Genomic DNA, 12,280 nt, shown 5'->3' on the forward strand with positions numbered 1-12,280 from the left:
TGAATACATTGAATATTTTCCTTATGCCATCAAACACAAAAAGGGAAAGGAGAATGTTATTGCTGATGCTTTGTCTAGGAGATATACCATGCTTTCATAGCTTGATTTCAAAAAATTTGGATCGGAAACCATTAAAGAGCAGCAATATGTGCATCTTGATTTCAAAAATTTTGGATCAGAAACCATTAAAGAGCAGCAATATGTGCATCTTGATTTCAAAATTTTTGGATCAGAAACCATTAAAGAGCAATATGTGCATGATGATGAATTTGAAGATGTGTTGCTGAAATGTAAAGAGGGAAAAACATGGAATAAGTTTGTTCTCAATGATGGGTTTCCATTCTAGCTAGCTCCATTCGTTTATTGTTGTTGCAGGAAGCGCATGGAGGTGGGCTGATAGGACACTTTGGTGTGAAGAAAAGGAAGGACATCCTTGCTGGTCATTTCTTTTGGCTAAAGATGAGAAGATATGTGAAATGATTCATTGCTCGCTGCACTACATGTCAAAAGGCTAAGTTACGACCTAATCCTCATGGTTTGTATATGCCCCTAACTATTCCTAATGTACCTTGGGAAGATATTTCTATGGACTTTATTATAAGATTGCCTAGAACAAGGGGTGGGACATCATTTTTGTTGTTGTGGATAGGTTCTCTAAGATGGCACACTTTGTACCATGTCATAACAGTGATGATGCTACCCATATTGCTGATTTATTCTTTCATGAAATTGTTTGCTTGCATGGTGTGCCGAACATTATTGTTTCTTATCGTGACATTAAGTTCCTTAGCCACTTTTGGAGAACATTATGGGAGAAATTGGGGGCTAAACTTTTATTCTTGATTGCTTGTCATTCCCAAGCTAACAGGCAAACTAAAGTTGTTAATAGAACTTTGTCTATCATGCTTAGGACTGTTTTGAAACAGAATATAAAGATGTGGGAAGAATGCTTGCTTCATATTGAATTTGCTTATAATCATTCAATGTATTGTACTACAAAGCTTTGCCCTTTTGAAATTGTCTATGGCTTTGTTCCCCGTGCTCCTATTAATTTTTTACTTCTTCAATCTTTAGAAAAGCTAAATTTTAATGCGGGACAATGTGCTGATTTTATGTTGAAAATTCATGAAACCACTAAACAAAACATAGAGCGCATGAATGCTAAGTATAAACTTGCTGGTAGTAAAGGGATGAAGCTTTTAACTTTTGAACCTAGATATTTGGTTTGGTTATGTTTGAGAAAATATCGATTTCCTAAATTGAGAAAATTAAAGTTGATGTCTAGAGTTGATGGTCCTTCAAAGTGTTACAAAAGATTAATGATAATGCATATAAGCTGGATTTGCCTGCAGATTTTGGGGTTAGTCCCACCTTTAACATTGCATATTTGGAGCCATACTTGGGAGAAGAGGATGAGCTTGAGTCGAGGATGACTCAAATGCAAGAAGGGGAGGATGATGAGGAAATACTTTCCACGGATACACGCATTCCTCCTACTACACAGCATGTCGAACAGGTGATTGAAGGACCAATAACGCGAGCACAAGCACGCCAACTTAATCATCAGGTGAACTTGTTCCTAGGGCTACCCACAAATGCTTATAAGAATGGATTACTATTTAACTATTGTGATGATTTTATTGTCATTAGGAACCCGGGAGAAGAACCACACAAGTCCAAGTATATAAGTGGAGGCAAGTTCAATTCGGATTCGGCCCTCCTGATAGCTGTAAATGATAAAGGCCATAACAGTTTATTATGAAGGATTCTCGGGGTCCATGAGTACTTGATGGAATCATAATTTCCTCTACATTCAGATGGATCTGGCCTCATCTCGAAATTCCTCTTGAGCTGTCCAAAATTGTCAAAGAGAGTCATGCGTGCTTTCCAGTCCGAATCAAACTTGGGCTTTGTGTTAGAGTCCAGTTCGGCTTCCTGGTGTTTTAGCCGAAACCTCTCCTCTTCTATCTCATAAATAGACAGTCGCACCTTCTTCTAGTGTTTGGGTTTTGATAGAATAGATCTAGCTTTTGCTATTTCACCTTGTAAATGTGCATGTTAGCTAGACCACCCGATTACTTGTTTTCAGAATCCCGCCACTTCTATTTTTAGATTGCGCTTTTCATCTATATTCGCAATTAAGTTGCTTGCTCATCTTGTTATTACTCATTCTTCTATTGCTTATAGGAACAAATACCCTCATGGTTAGGTTGATCATGCTCCAAAAGATCACAAACAACTTCTATTGTTAGTGTATCAATCGCTAAGGTGTGACATTCCTGGACTGTTGTAGTCAGATCGCTAACGTCTACTCCACCTAAATCGAAATCCACTCCTCTCATTGAAAGATCGGGACCAACACACTATCAGAGCCTCTGAGTGGAAAGGAGAGAGCGAGAGAAATATTGTTTGTGTAATGGGAAAAAAACCACTGGAGTCCTCCCTCTCCTGCCTTTGGAGGGCATATTTATAGAGACAAGAGGTAAGGGAAATTACCAATCTACCCCTAAGATATTATGTTACAATCATATACCCAGAGGGGTACTTTTAGTATTTCACCCCTTCACATATCACATGGTGGCTAAAGTATTATGACAACTGTAGTAATACCATAGTGTATCATCTAAATATCTCCAGGTTGGGGCGTTCCCCTAACAACTCTCATGCCAACTAAAAAGACTGATTTGCCCCTAGGACCAACCATATGTGACTGGGAGTAGTTCAGGTCGATCCAGATCTTCCGGCGCCACCTACCTCTTCTCCCTGATGTGCCACCCACTTGCCCTCCCCGTCGCCTGCTAGTTTGATCTAAGGAGGTTGGCCAACGGCACGGTAGGCACCCGCAAGCCCTCTCATGTGTACATGCCCTTTGGCATCGGTGTCTGGACCTGCACTAGCCAAACCTATCAATGGTTGAGCTCAAGGTTGTGCTATCACTCCTGTTGTCGAAGTTTGAGTTTTCACTGTCCCCAAACTATGTGCATTGCCATGCATTCAGATTGACCATTGAGCCGGAGGCTTCGTGAATCTCTTCAGTAAACGTGTGTGTATCGATTGTAGGTCTAACGTGTGCCTTAGAGCATGTGTGTGTGTGTGGTGTGGTGTATGTTTGGGCATGCATTCAAATACTATAGCTTGTACCCTAGTGTTGAGGCTCTAGAAAAAACAAATATTGACCATTGAGCCTTTGATCTTTAAGAAAGCTGTAAAGTATGCTTTGTAGTATTTAAGTGTACAGCTTTGCGCTGTCCCTTCTTGTATCAAGTTATGCTTGACTGCATATCTTAAGGGCTATATCAGTATAGGTTGGATTGCATGTCTTAAGGAAGAATGTTTAGAAGGTTATAGTTACTTGTTGGCTTGTTGCATCCTTCTATTTTGCAAGGTCAGGATGTCCGAGTGGTCTAAGGTCAGGTTCAGACCAGTATCCACGTTTTTTATTATTACTAAAGTAACTTGTGCTCAAATATTCTGTCGATCCAATTAACTCAAGATATGATATGATGGTTGTCAGATTGGAGAAGGGCATGTATGCAACTGAACTGAGGAGGAACTAAAGAACAACAGGGAGTAGTACCGAAAAGCAACTGTACTGAAGAAGAACCTAGCCAAAAAAGATGTAGCTTTTGATGCAGAATGCCCATGGTGTATGCAAGTGTGATGCCGTGCTCCTGCGCTTTGAATGCATATGCTTGTATCATCTATCCATGTTATCAATGAAAATTCGTGCTGTTTTTTATTGCATTTTCTGGTAAACAAAAGTAGCAATTTATGCTGCATAACACCATCTATTTCTGCTGAAAAACAATAGTTTACTGTAGCACCTTGCCTGGATAAACAAGCGGGCAGCGGGGAGGGGCAAGTGGCGAGCGACAGGAGGAGAGAGGAGAGGAGGGGCCAAACAGTCTTTTTTAGTTAGCTCTCAGGCCAACCAAATCGCCTCCCTCATACCAAATCAGTGTGGTCACCTTCCTTACATAGCTCCCGATTCCCAACCTATTCAATAAAAAACCATAGTAAAAACCACGTCTGGCCTCTTCCCACATGCTCAATAAAAATAGGAGGAAAAACTGCGCCTGGCCTCTTCCTACGGCAACCGTGCCTCTTCCCGATGCACCCCCTCTCAAATTGTGGCCCGACCCTCCTTCTCCCATAACGCCCCTAGCTTCCTCCATGTTGTTGGCCCCGATGTCGATCCATGCTTCTCTGTCGGTGAGCCCACTAGTAGGAACGAGTATGGCCTGTCAGATCCGAAGCTGTATGCGGCGTCAGGGAGGGGGATGACCCAGAGGTGCTCCTCGAGGGCATCGGCAAGGCCAGCCTCGTTGGCGCGCTCAGCTAGCTCGTGGATCTCGGCATGCTCCGCCAGCTCGACTATTAAAGGAAGTTCTAACCAAACTTGTTTACGACACATGTGTTAAGCTATTGATTCCTAATACTTTCTTATCCATGTCTTAGCATTTGTGTTACAATGGTACCATAATAGTGAACATGCAATTATTTATATTTTGATTCCATTATACTAAAGTGTTTATGCCCCCTCTGCATGCAAAATTTCAAGTAGTTGAGAAGGAAATTATATCTCAGAGGCAAATTTTGATTCCTTTGTAGTGAAGATGTGATTGTCACTGCTTCTAGAGGATATGGTTTAATGATCTGATTGTAGCAGGTAGAGGTAGAATTTTTAGTAGTTGATAAGCTTATATCCCTAACCACTCAAATTACCTGTTTGTTAATTTCTTTTGTTACGGTTCTTATTTCGAAAAATTATGTGCGCAATCTCTTGTAGGTGTGGAGTGGCATGCAAATCTTCAAATAAACAGAATATATGATCACACAAGGTGTCACACCCGGTTTTACCGGCCAAAACCAGATACGGCTTATGTGTGCTCAGGATGTTCAACACACATAAGGACGTCACAGGTGAAGTAACAAAAGCAATACTTTTATAGAATAAATATTAAAATCTTACAGCAATTGACATATATAATCTTCTATGAAGATATCTGCAACGAAACAGAAGCACTGGTGCCCAACAACACCACAGAGACAAGGAGACACACGCTTAGAATGTCACAACCTTGTCTTGATAGTCTTCAACATCTTCACTCACTGAGCAGCAGCACACATGTCGCATGGCATAGGAAAAATAGCAAGTGTGAGCATATGACGCGCTCAGCAAGTGTGGGAAAGATAATGATATGATATAATAATGATATGCACCCAAAAAGAAGCTAGAAGGGAGTGTTACTATTGCGAGTCCGACAAGGGCAACGGTTGAGCATGTGTGTCGCTGTTGCGAGAGCATTTGGCCAAAACATGGGTGGTGCACCAGTGTGAAAGAGAAGCATGAGGACGGTGTCATTTAGTGTACGAAAGACTTGTTCGGTGCATCCATTTTGATGGGACGTGTATGAGAATGAAAGGCGTAGCAATATGCCATGGGAGGCAAGGAAAGAGCAGCATTCATTGTTATCAGTTCCCAGCCATTGTTTGTCTGAAAACATAGGATGGGCATCTGAAACTAAGTCGAGACGTAAGCATGAAACAAAATGAGAGTCACTAAAACATCTGACTTGTGCCAAATGGGAATGTCCAAGAAAAATGAGAGAAGTCATCTAGTATAACAAAGTAAAACTCGAGACTAGAATTACTCATGATGGGTGATGTCAAGACATCACAGGGTAACAAATGAAAAGGGAGTGCAGCTATATTATTAGATGAACTAAAAGGGAGTCTGACATGTTTGCTGATGCGACAAGCATGGCATGTATGTGACTCAGATTTATGACATTGAAAATCAAACGAATGCAAAATGATGGAAAGTGCTGCATTTCCTGGGTGACCAAGTCATGCGTGCTAGAGGTCAGACGAGTGGACTTCATGGAGATTAAGGTGGCTGGTGTCGTTGAATGGACAAAGAGGGTAGAGATCCCTTGAGGTTTCACAGTGGAGAAGAACCATCTTGGTACATATATCCTTAATCGAGAAACTAAACGGGTCAAATTCCGCCAAAATGAAATTGTCTCGGGTTAGTGCACAAACAGAAACAAGATCCTTGATAAGGGCAGATGAGATGAGAATATTTTGAGTTGTAAAGAAGAGGAGGTTGTTGGAATGGAGACATGCCCGGTGTGACGGACAGGAAGGGCAGCTCCATTGCCGACAATGATGTGAGAATTAGAAGTGGAGGGAGAGTAGGAAGTTGTGCTACCAGGGTTGGAGGTCATGTGGGACATGGCGTCGGTGTTCAGGAACCAGTCGCCTCTACCGGTGTATGTCACCAGAGATGGCATACCGTGGAGGGAAGTGAGGAGCCTTGGTGGCGTGGTGGTCGGCACCTGTTGTTGCTGGTCATAGTTGGGGATGCTAGCTTGTGGCACCGAAGCTGTCAGTGCATGCTGTGCCGCATTGCCATGGCACGACCCAAGCATGCCAGCACCCCGCATGCGCCACTGCAGTACTGGCCATGCCTAGACAACCTGATGAGGACATCCCTTCCAATGGAACAGCCACGCCTATTGCATAGCATGGGCCAATGACTCGAGCTCGAGCACGTCGATTTAATTATCAGGTAAAGTCATTTCCAGCTATCCATACAACTCCAAATTGGATGCCACTAAAGTCATGTGATTTTTTTCTTGTGCTTCAAAACTTGGGAGAAGAATCGGATGGGAGCAGGAGTAACCAAGAGCAAGTTCGGACCGTCGGTTTGGACCGTTGGACAACGCCATTTTGAATCGGCCATAACTCTTAACTGTGGAGGATTGTGGAGGCTCATGAGTACTTGATGGAAAGATCTCCTCGTCTACTTTCAGAAGGATCCGATGTCACCATCAAATTCCACAGAAGCTGTTTGGAATCAGCCAAAGAATATTCGGACCCTCCAGCTATGGGCGTTGGGCTTTGAGCCTTGTATCCAGTAGAGCCCATGTGGGCGCATCTTAAGTTAGGGTTTGCACCTCCTGGTGGTTTGCTACCTATAAATACCACCAGTAGCCACCACTTTGAATGGGATTTTTGTTTTAGACTAAGATAGCTTCTGTTTCTTACTTAAAACGCATGTGTCGGCTAGACCACCCGATTTACTCAAATGAGAACCTCACCTTTGTGTAACAGATTGAATCTCGCGACTAGATTTTTGAGTTATCCGCTTGTTCATCTTGTTCTTGATTGTTCGTCGATTGCTAGTAGATTCAATGTTGTTCTTGGCACGGCAAGAATAGCAACAATCCAGAGTTGGTGTATCGGTTGCTAAGGCGTAGTGCCCTTGTGGTCATTGTAGTTGGACTGCCAATGTTGACTCTTCCCTAAATCAAAGTTATTCCAGCTCTCATTGAAAGATCAGGAACCCCCGTCTACATCAAGTGGTATTAGAGCTCAAGGTTGTTCAGTAAGAGATTTTTTTGTTCTTTGCTTTTACCTACATTCCAGGAAAACCCCAAAAAAAATAGGTTAGTTCTGAGTTCCAAAACAAGTTAAGCCTTTGGTGTTCCGCTTAGTCCTTTGTTTGTTGAGTTTTCGGACTGCATCATCATATCAAGTGCTGGTTCTTAGTGTCTAATCCCTTAGAGTTCCGAGTTCTGTTCACGCCATCATCACCACTACATCCACCACCACCATAAACACCCACCAATTAAGATTTGTGGTTCAATTCGAGTAGTCTTCCAAGCACCTTTCCAACTTGGTGGACTGATTTGAGAAGTCTCTTGTGTAGAACTCAGATTTGGAGTCATTAATGAATAGCTAATCCGAGTGTTCTTAATTCAGAGAGAGTTCTTCTTTTTACCTTTTTCCCCTGGCAAAAAAAAGAAAAGAAAAGTCAGAAAAAATGAAAAAAGAAAAAAGGAAAAGAAGGGGGAGAAGGGACTGAATCTGTTGTCTTCTGTTTGTGCTCAACTTTGGCGACCTTGTGTGATTACCCTTGTGTCTAGGCTCCAATCTCTAGCATGGTTTAGCCTAGGACCAGCATAGTACCATCATTGAGCGCTTATTCAACTTGCTTTGACTAATGTGGTTCTAGCTGTTCCTTGATTCTTAATTGAAGCCACCTATAGCTCCACATATTTGATTACCACATCACAGGTTGTGCTTGTGACCAGCACTAAAACACTCAGGAGTTTTTCTGTTCTTGCTGGTTGCCTACACTGTCTGCAAAGCATGGTGAGAACTTGTAAGAGCTCGATTGCACGAGATTGGGAGAAATGGAATCTGCTATCACCTAGTCCCATTAGTTGATAGGTCATATCTTCTTCTGAATTTTTCTGTTGTTTAGTAACCATGTCAAAAGGTGTGGATGGTCCTCCACCACATTCACCACGTACGAGGGGCATCATACAACACATTGAGTGCAAAGTGAGGCTGCATGCTGAAAGCCTTGATGAGGATGTTCAGATAACTGATCACTACCTTGGTTAGTTGGAGGCGGCCCAAATTGACACAAATGCCAAGCTCTCATTGATGGAGAACTCCCTTGCTGTCAACACCACTCTTGCAGGTATTCTGAGCCGCCTTGAGAGGATGGACCAACATGGTCATGATGGTTCAGCTCAGCGCTACAACAACAGCCACAATGCAGTGGTTAGCGCTGCAAGTGAGGATGAAGTTGAATATTCCGCAGACACCGATGTTGAGAACAAGGTAAATGGTCATCCACATCAACAACAGCACCACCATGACATGGGTGCTCACCCACCACGGCGAGAGGTACGTGATGCTGATGATTCTTTAGGCAAGATCAAGTTCACCATGCCCTCTTTTGATGGGAAGTATGATCCAGATACATACCTTGCTTGGGAACTAGCTGTTGATTAGAAGTTTTCTTGTCATGACTTTCCTGAGAACAAACATGTTAGGGCTTCTACTAGTGAGTTTACCGATTTTGCTTCTATTTGGTGGAGTGAGTATCATCGCACAAATCCACCCATGAATCTAGCTACAGCAGTGTCCTCGTTTTCTACTAACCCACAGCGAAGCATCCCAGTTTGCAATGCTTGATAATATTCTTCTACAGATTTGTTGCCCTATCTTAATTGCTGCAATTTATGTAACAAATCGTGTGCATGATATGAAGGCACAAATCTAGCCCGCATGACCCTTTTCAAACCATCTCAGGTTTGTGGAGTGCACGAATGTCAAGCAAGCACGTGAATTAACACTCTTACAGGTTGTGCTAGCTCTTGGACACCATCCATTGTTGATGTTCCATCAACTCGAGCAGCTACACCATCTTCCTCGAGCAGTAAACCACATCCTTCTGCATCAAATTCAGCCCCCTATACATCTAAAGCATCAAAGGGAGCAGCGGCTGCACCTGCTAAGAGTTCCTCATCTGTTGCATATTCAGGAAGAACACGAGACATTCAGTGCCTACAATGCAAGGGGTACGGCCATGTGCACAAGGGCTAATTGTGTGGCCAGATGGTGGGTACTCTTCTGTTAGTGATTTGGATGAAGATACATATGCTTTGCTTGTGGCTGACCATGCAGGTGGAGATGAAGCACATAATCAAGCCAAAGAGCACATTGGCACAGAGGACGCGAACCGCTATGAAAGTCTCATGGTGCAGTGAGTGCTAAGTGCACAAATGGAGAAGGCTGAACAAAATCAGCACCACACCTTGTTTCAAACCAAGTGCGTGATCAAAGAGCGCTCCTGCCTTGTAATCATTGATGGAGGGAGCTGCAACAACTTGACAAGTTCTGAAATGGTGGAGAAGCTTGCATTAAACATCAAACCACACCCGCAACCTTACTGCATTCGGTGGCTTAACAATAGCAACAGGGTAAAGGTAACATGGTTGGTGAGAGTCAGCTTCACTATCGGTTCGTATCACGATTCTAGTGATTGCGATGTTGTGCCTATGCAAACATGTTCTATATTGTTAGGTAAACCATGGCAGTTTGGTAGAGATTCCTTGCATCATGGTAAAACTAATCAATACTTGTTTATGCATAATGACAAGAAATTTGTGTTACATCCCATATCTCCTGAAGCTATTTTGAAAGATGATAATGCTAGATCTAGCAAGTTGAAAAATTAGGAGCATACTAAGAGGGAAAATCATATTGTGGCAAAGGAACTCATACAAAATAACAAGAAAGCTGAAAGGATCTTGTTTCATTGCTAGCAAATCTAATATGGAAGAGCTTGATGCTAGCACTACTGTTTGCTATGCTTTAATTTGCAAGGGAACTTTTTTTTCACTTGAGGAAATACCTTCTTCCTTGCCTCCCGCTGTCACTAACCTTTTACATGAATACATGGACATTTTTCCAAAGGAGGTGTCGTCGAGGCTGCCACCGCTCTGAGGGATTGAACACCAAATTGATCTCCTTCCAGGAGCCTCTTTACCAAACCATGCACCATACAGAACCAACCCTGATGAAACCATGGAGATTCAGCGCCAAATGCATGAATTGCTTGAAAAAGGTTGTGTGCGCGAATCTCTTAGCTCTTGTGCTGTTCCGGTGCTTTTAGTTCCTAAGAAAGATAGATCATGGCAAATGTGTGTGGATTGTGAGCGATTAATAACATTATCATCAAATATCATCATCCTATTCCTAGGTTAGATGATATGCTTGATGAATTGAGTGACTCTATTGTGTTCTCTAAAGTAGATTTGCATAGTGGATACCACCAGATTTGCATGAAGTTGGGAGATGAATGAAAAACTGCTTTCAAAACTAAGTTCGGTCTATATGAGTGGTTAGTAATTCCTTTTGGTTTAACTAATGCACCCAACACTTTTATAAGATTAATGAATGAAGTTTTCCATGCTTTAATTAGCAGATTTGTGTTGTTTTATTTTGATGATATCATGATCTATAGCAAATCTTTAAAGAATATCTTTATCACTTGTGTGCTATTTTTTATGCTTTACACACTACACAATTATTTGGTAACCTCGAGAAGTGCACCTTTGGCACAGATCAAGTCTCTTTTCTCGACTATATTGTTACACCGCAGGGAATTGAAGTTGATCAAGCCAAGGTTGAAGCAATACACAGTTGGCCGACCCCAGAAACAGTCACACAAGTGCGTAGCTTTTTAGTACTCATTAGATTCTATCGTTGCTTTGTGAAGGATTTCAGCACCTTGCTGCCCTGCTACATGAGCTTACTAAGAACGGTGTGCCATTCACTTGGGGAAACGCGCAAGAGAACGCCTTCCACATGCTGAAAGATAAGTTAACACATGCACCTTTGCTCCAACTTCCTGATTTTAATAGGTCTTTTGAACTTGAATGCGATGCTAGTGGAACTGGATTAGGAGGTGTTTTGTTACAAGAGGGATAACTTGTGGCATACTTCAGTTAGAAGTTGAGTGGGCCTAGTATGAACTTTTCTACTTATGACAAGGAACTATATGCTCTAGTTTGGACTTTAGAGATATAGCAACATCATTATGGCCTAAAGAATTTGTTATCCATTCTGATCATGAATCTTTGAAACACATTCGAAGTCAAGCAAAATTGAACCATCGACATGCTAAGTGGGTTGAGTTCATAGAGTCTTTCCCTTTTATCATCAAACAGAAAAAGGGGAAGGAGAATGTTATTACTGATGCTTTGTCTAGGCGTTACACCATTCTTTCACAACTTGACATCAAAAATTTTGGCCTAGAAACAATTAAAGAACAATATGCCTGTGATGATGATTTTAAGGATGTGTTGCTGAATTGTAAAGAGGGAAAAACTTGGAACAAATTCTTCTTCACCGACGGGTTTGTGTTTAGAGCTAACAAGTTGTGCATTCCAGCTAGCTCCGTTCGTTTATTGTTGTTACAGGAAGCAAACAAAGGTGGGCTGATGGGTCACTCTGGTGTGAAGAAGATGGATAACATCCTCGCCGATCATTTCTTTTGGTCCAAGATGAGAAGATACATGGAGCGTTTCGTTGCTCGCTGCATGATATGCCAAAAAGATAAGTCACGACTGTATCCCCATGGTTTGTATATGCCTCTACATGTTCCTCGTGCACCTTGAGAGGATATTTCTATGAACTTTGTTTTAGAATTGCCTAAAACAAGGAAGAGGAGGGATAGCGTCTTTGTTGTGGTGGATAGATTTTCTAAAATGGCATATTTCGTACCTTGCCACAAAAGTGATGATGCTACACATGTTGTTGTGTTCTTTCATGAGGTTGTTCGCTTGCATGGAGTACCAAACACCATAGTTTCTGATTGTGACATAAAATTCCTTAGCCATTTTTGGAGAACTTTATGGACTAGGTTGGGGACTAAACTTTTATTTTCAACTACTTGTCATCTCCAAACTAA

This window comes from Phragmites australis, chromosome 12 (genome assembly GCF_958298935.1).
Source record: "Phragmites australis chromosome 12, lpPhrAust1.1, whole genome shotgun sequence".
NCBI classification, from domain to species: domain Eukaryota; kingdom Viridiplantae; phylum Streptophyta; class Magnoliopsida; order Poales; family Poaceae; genus Phragmites; species Phragmites australis.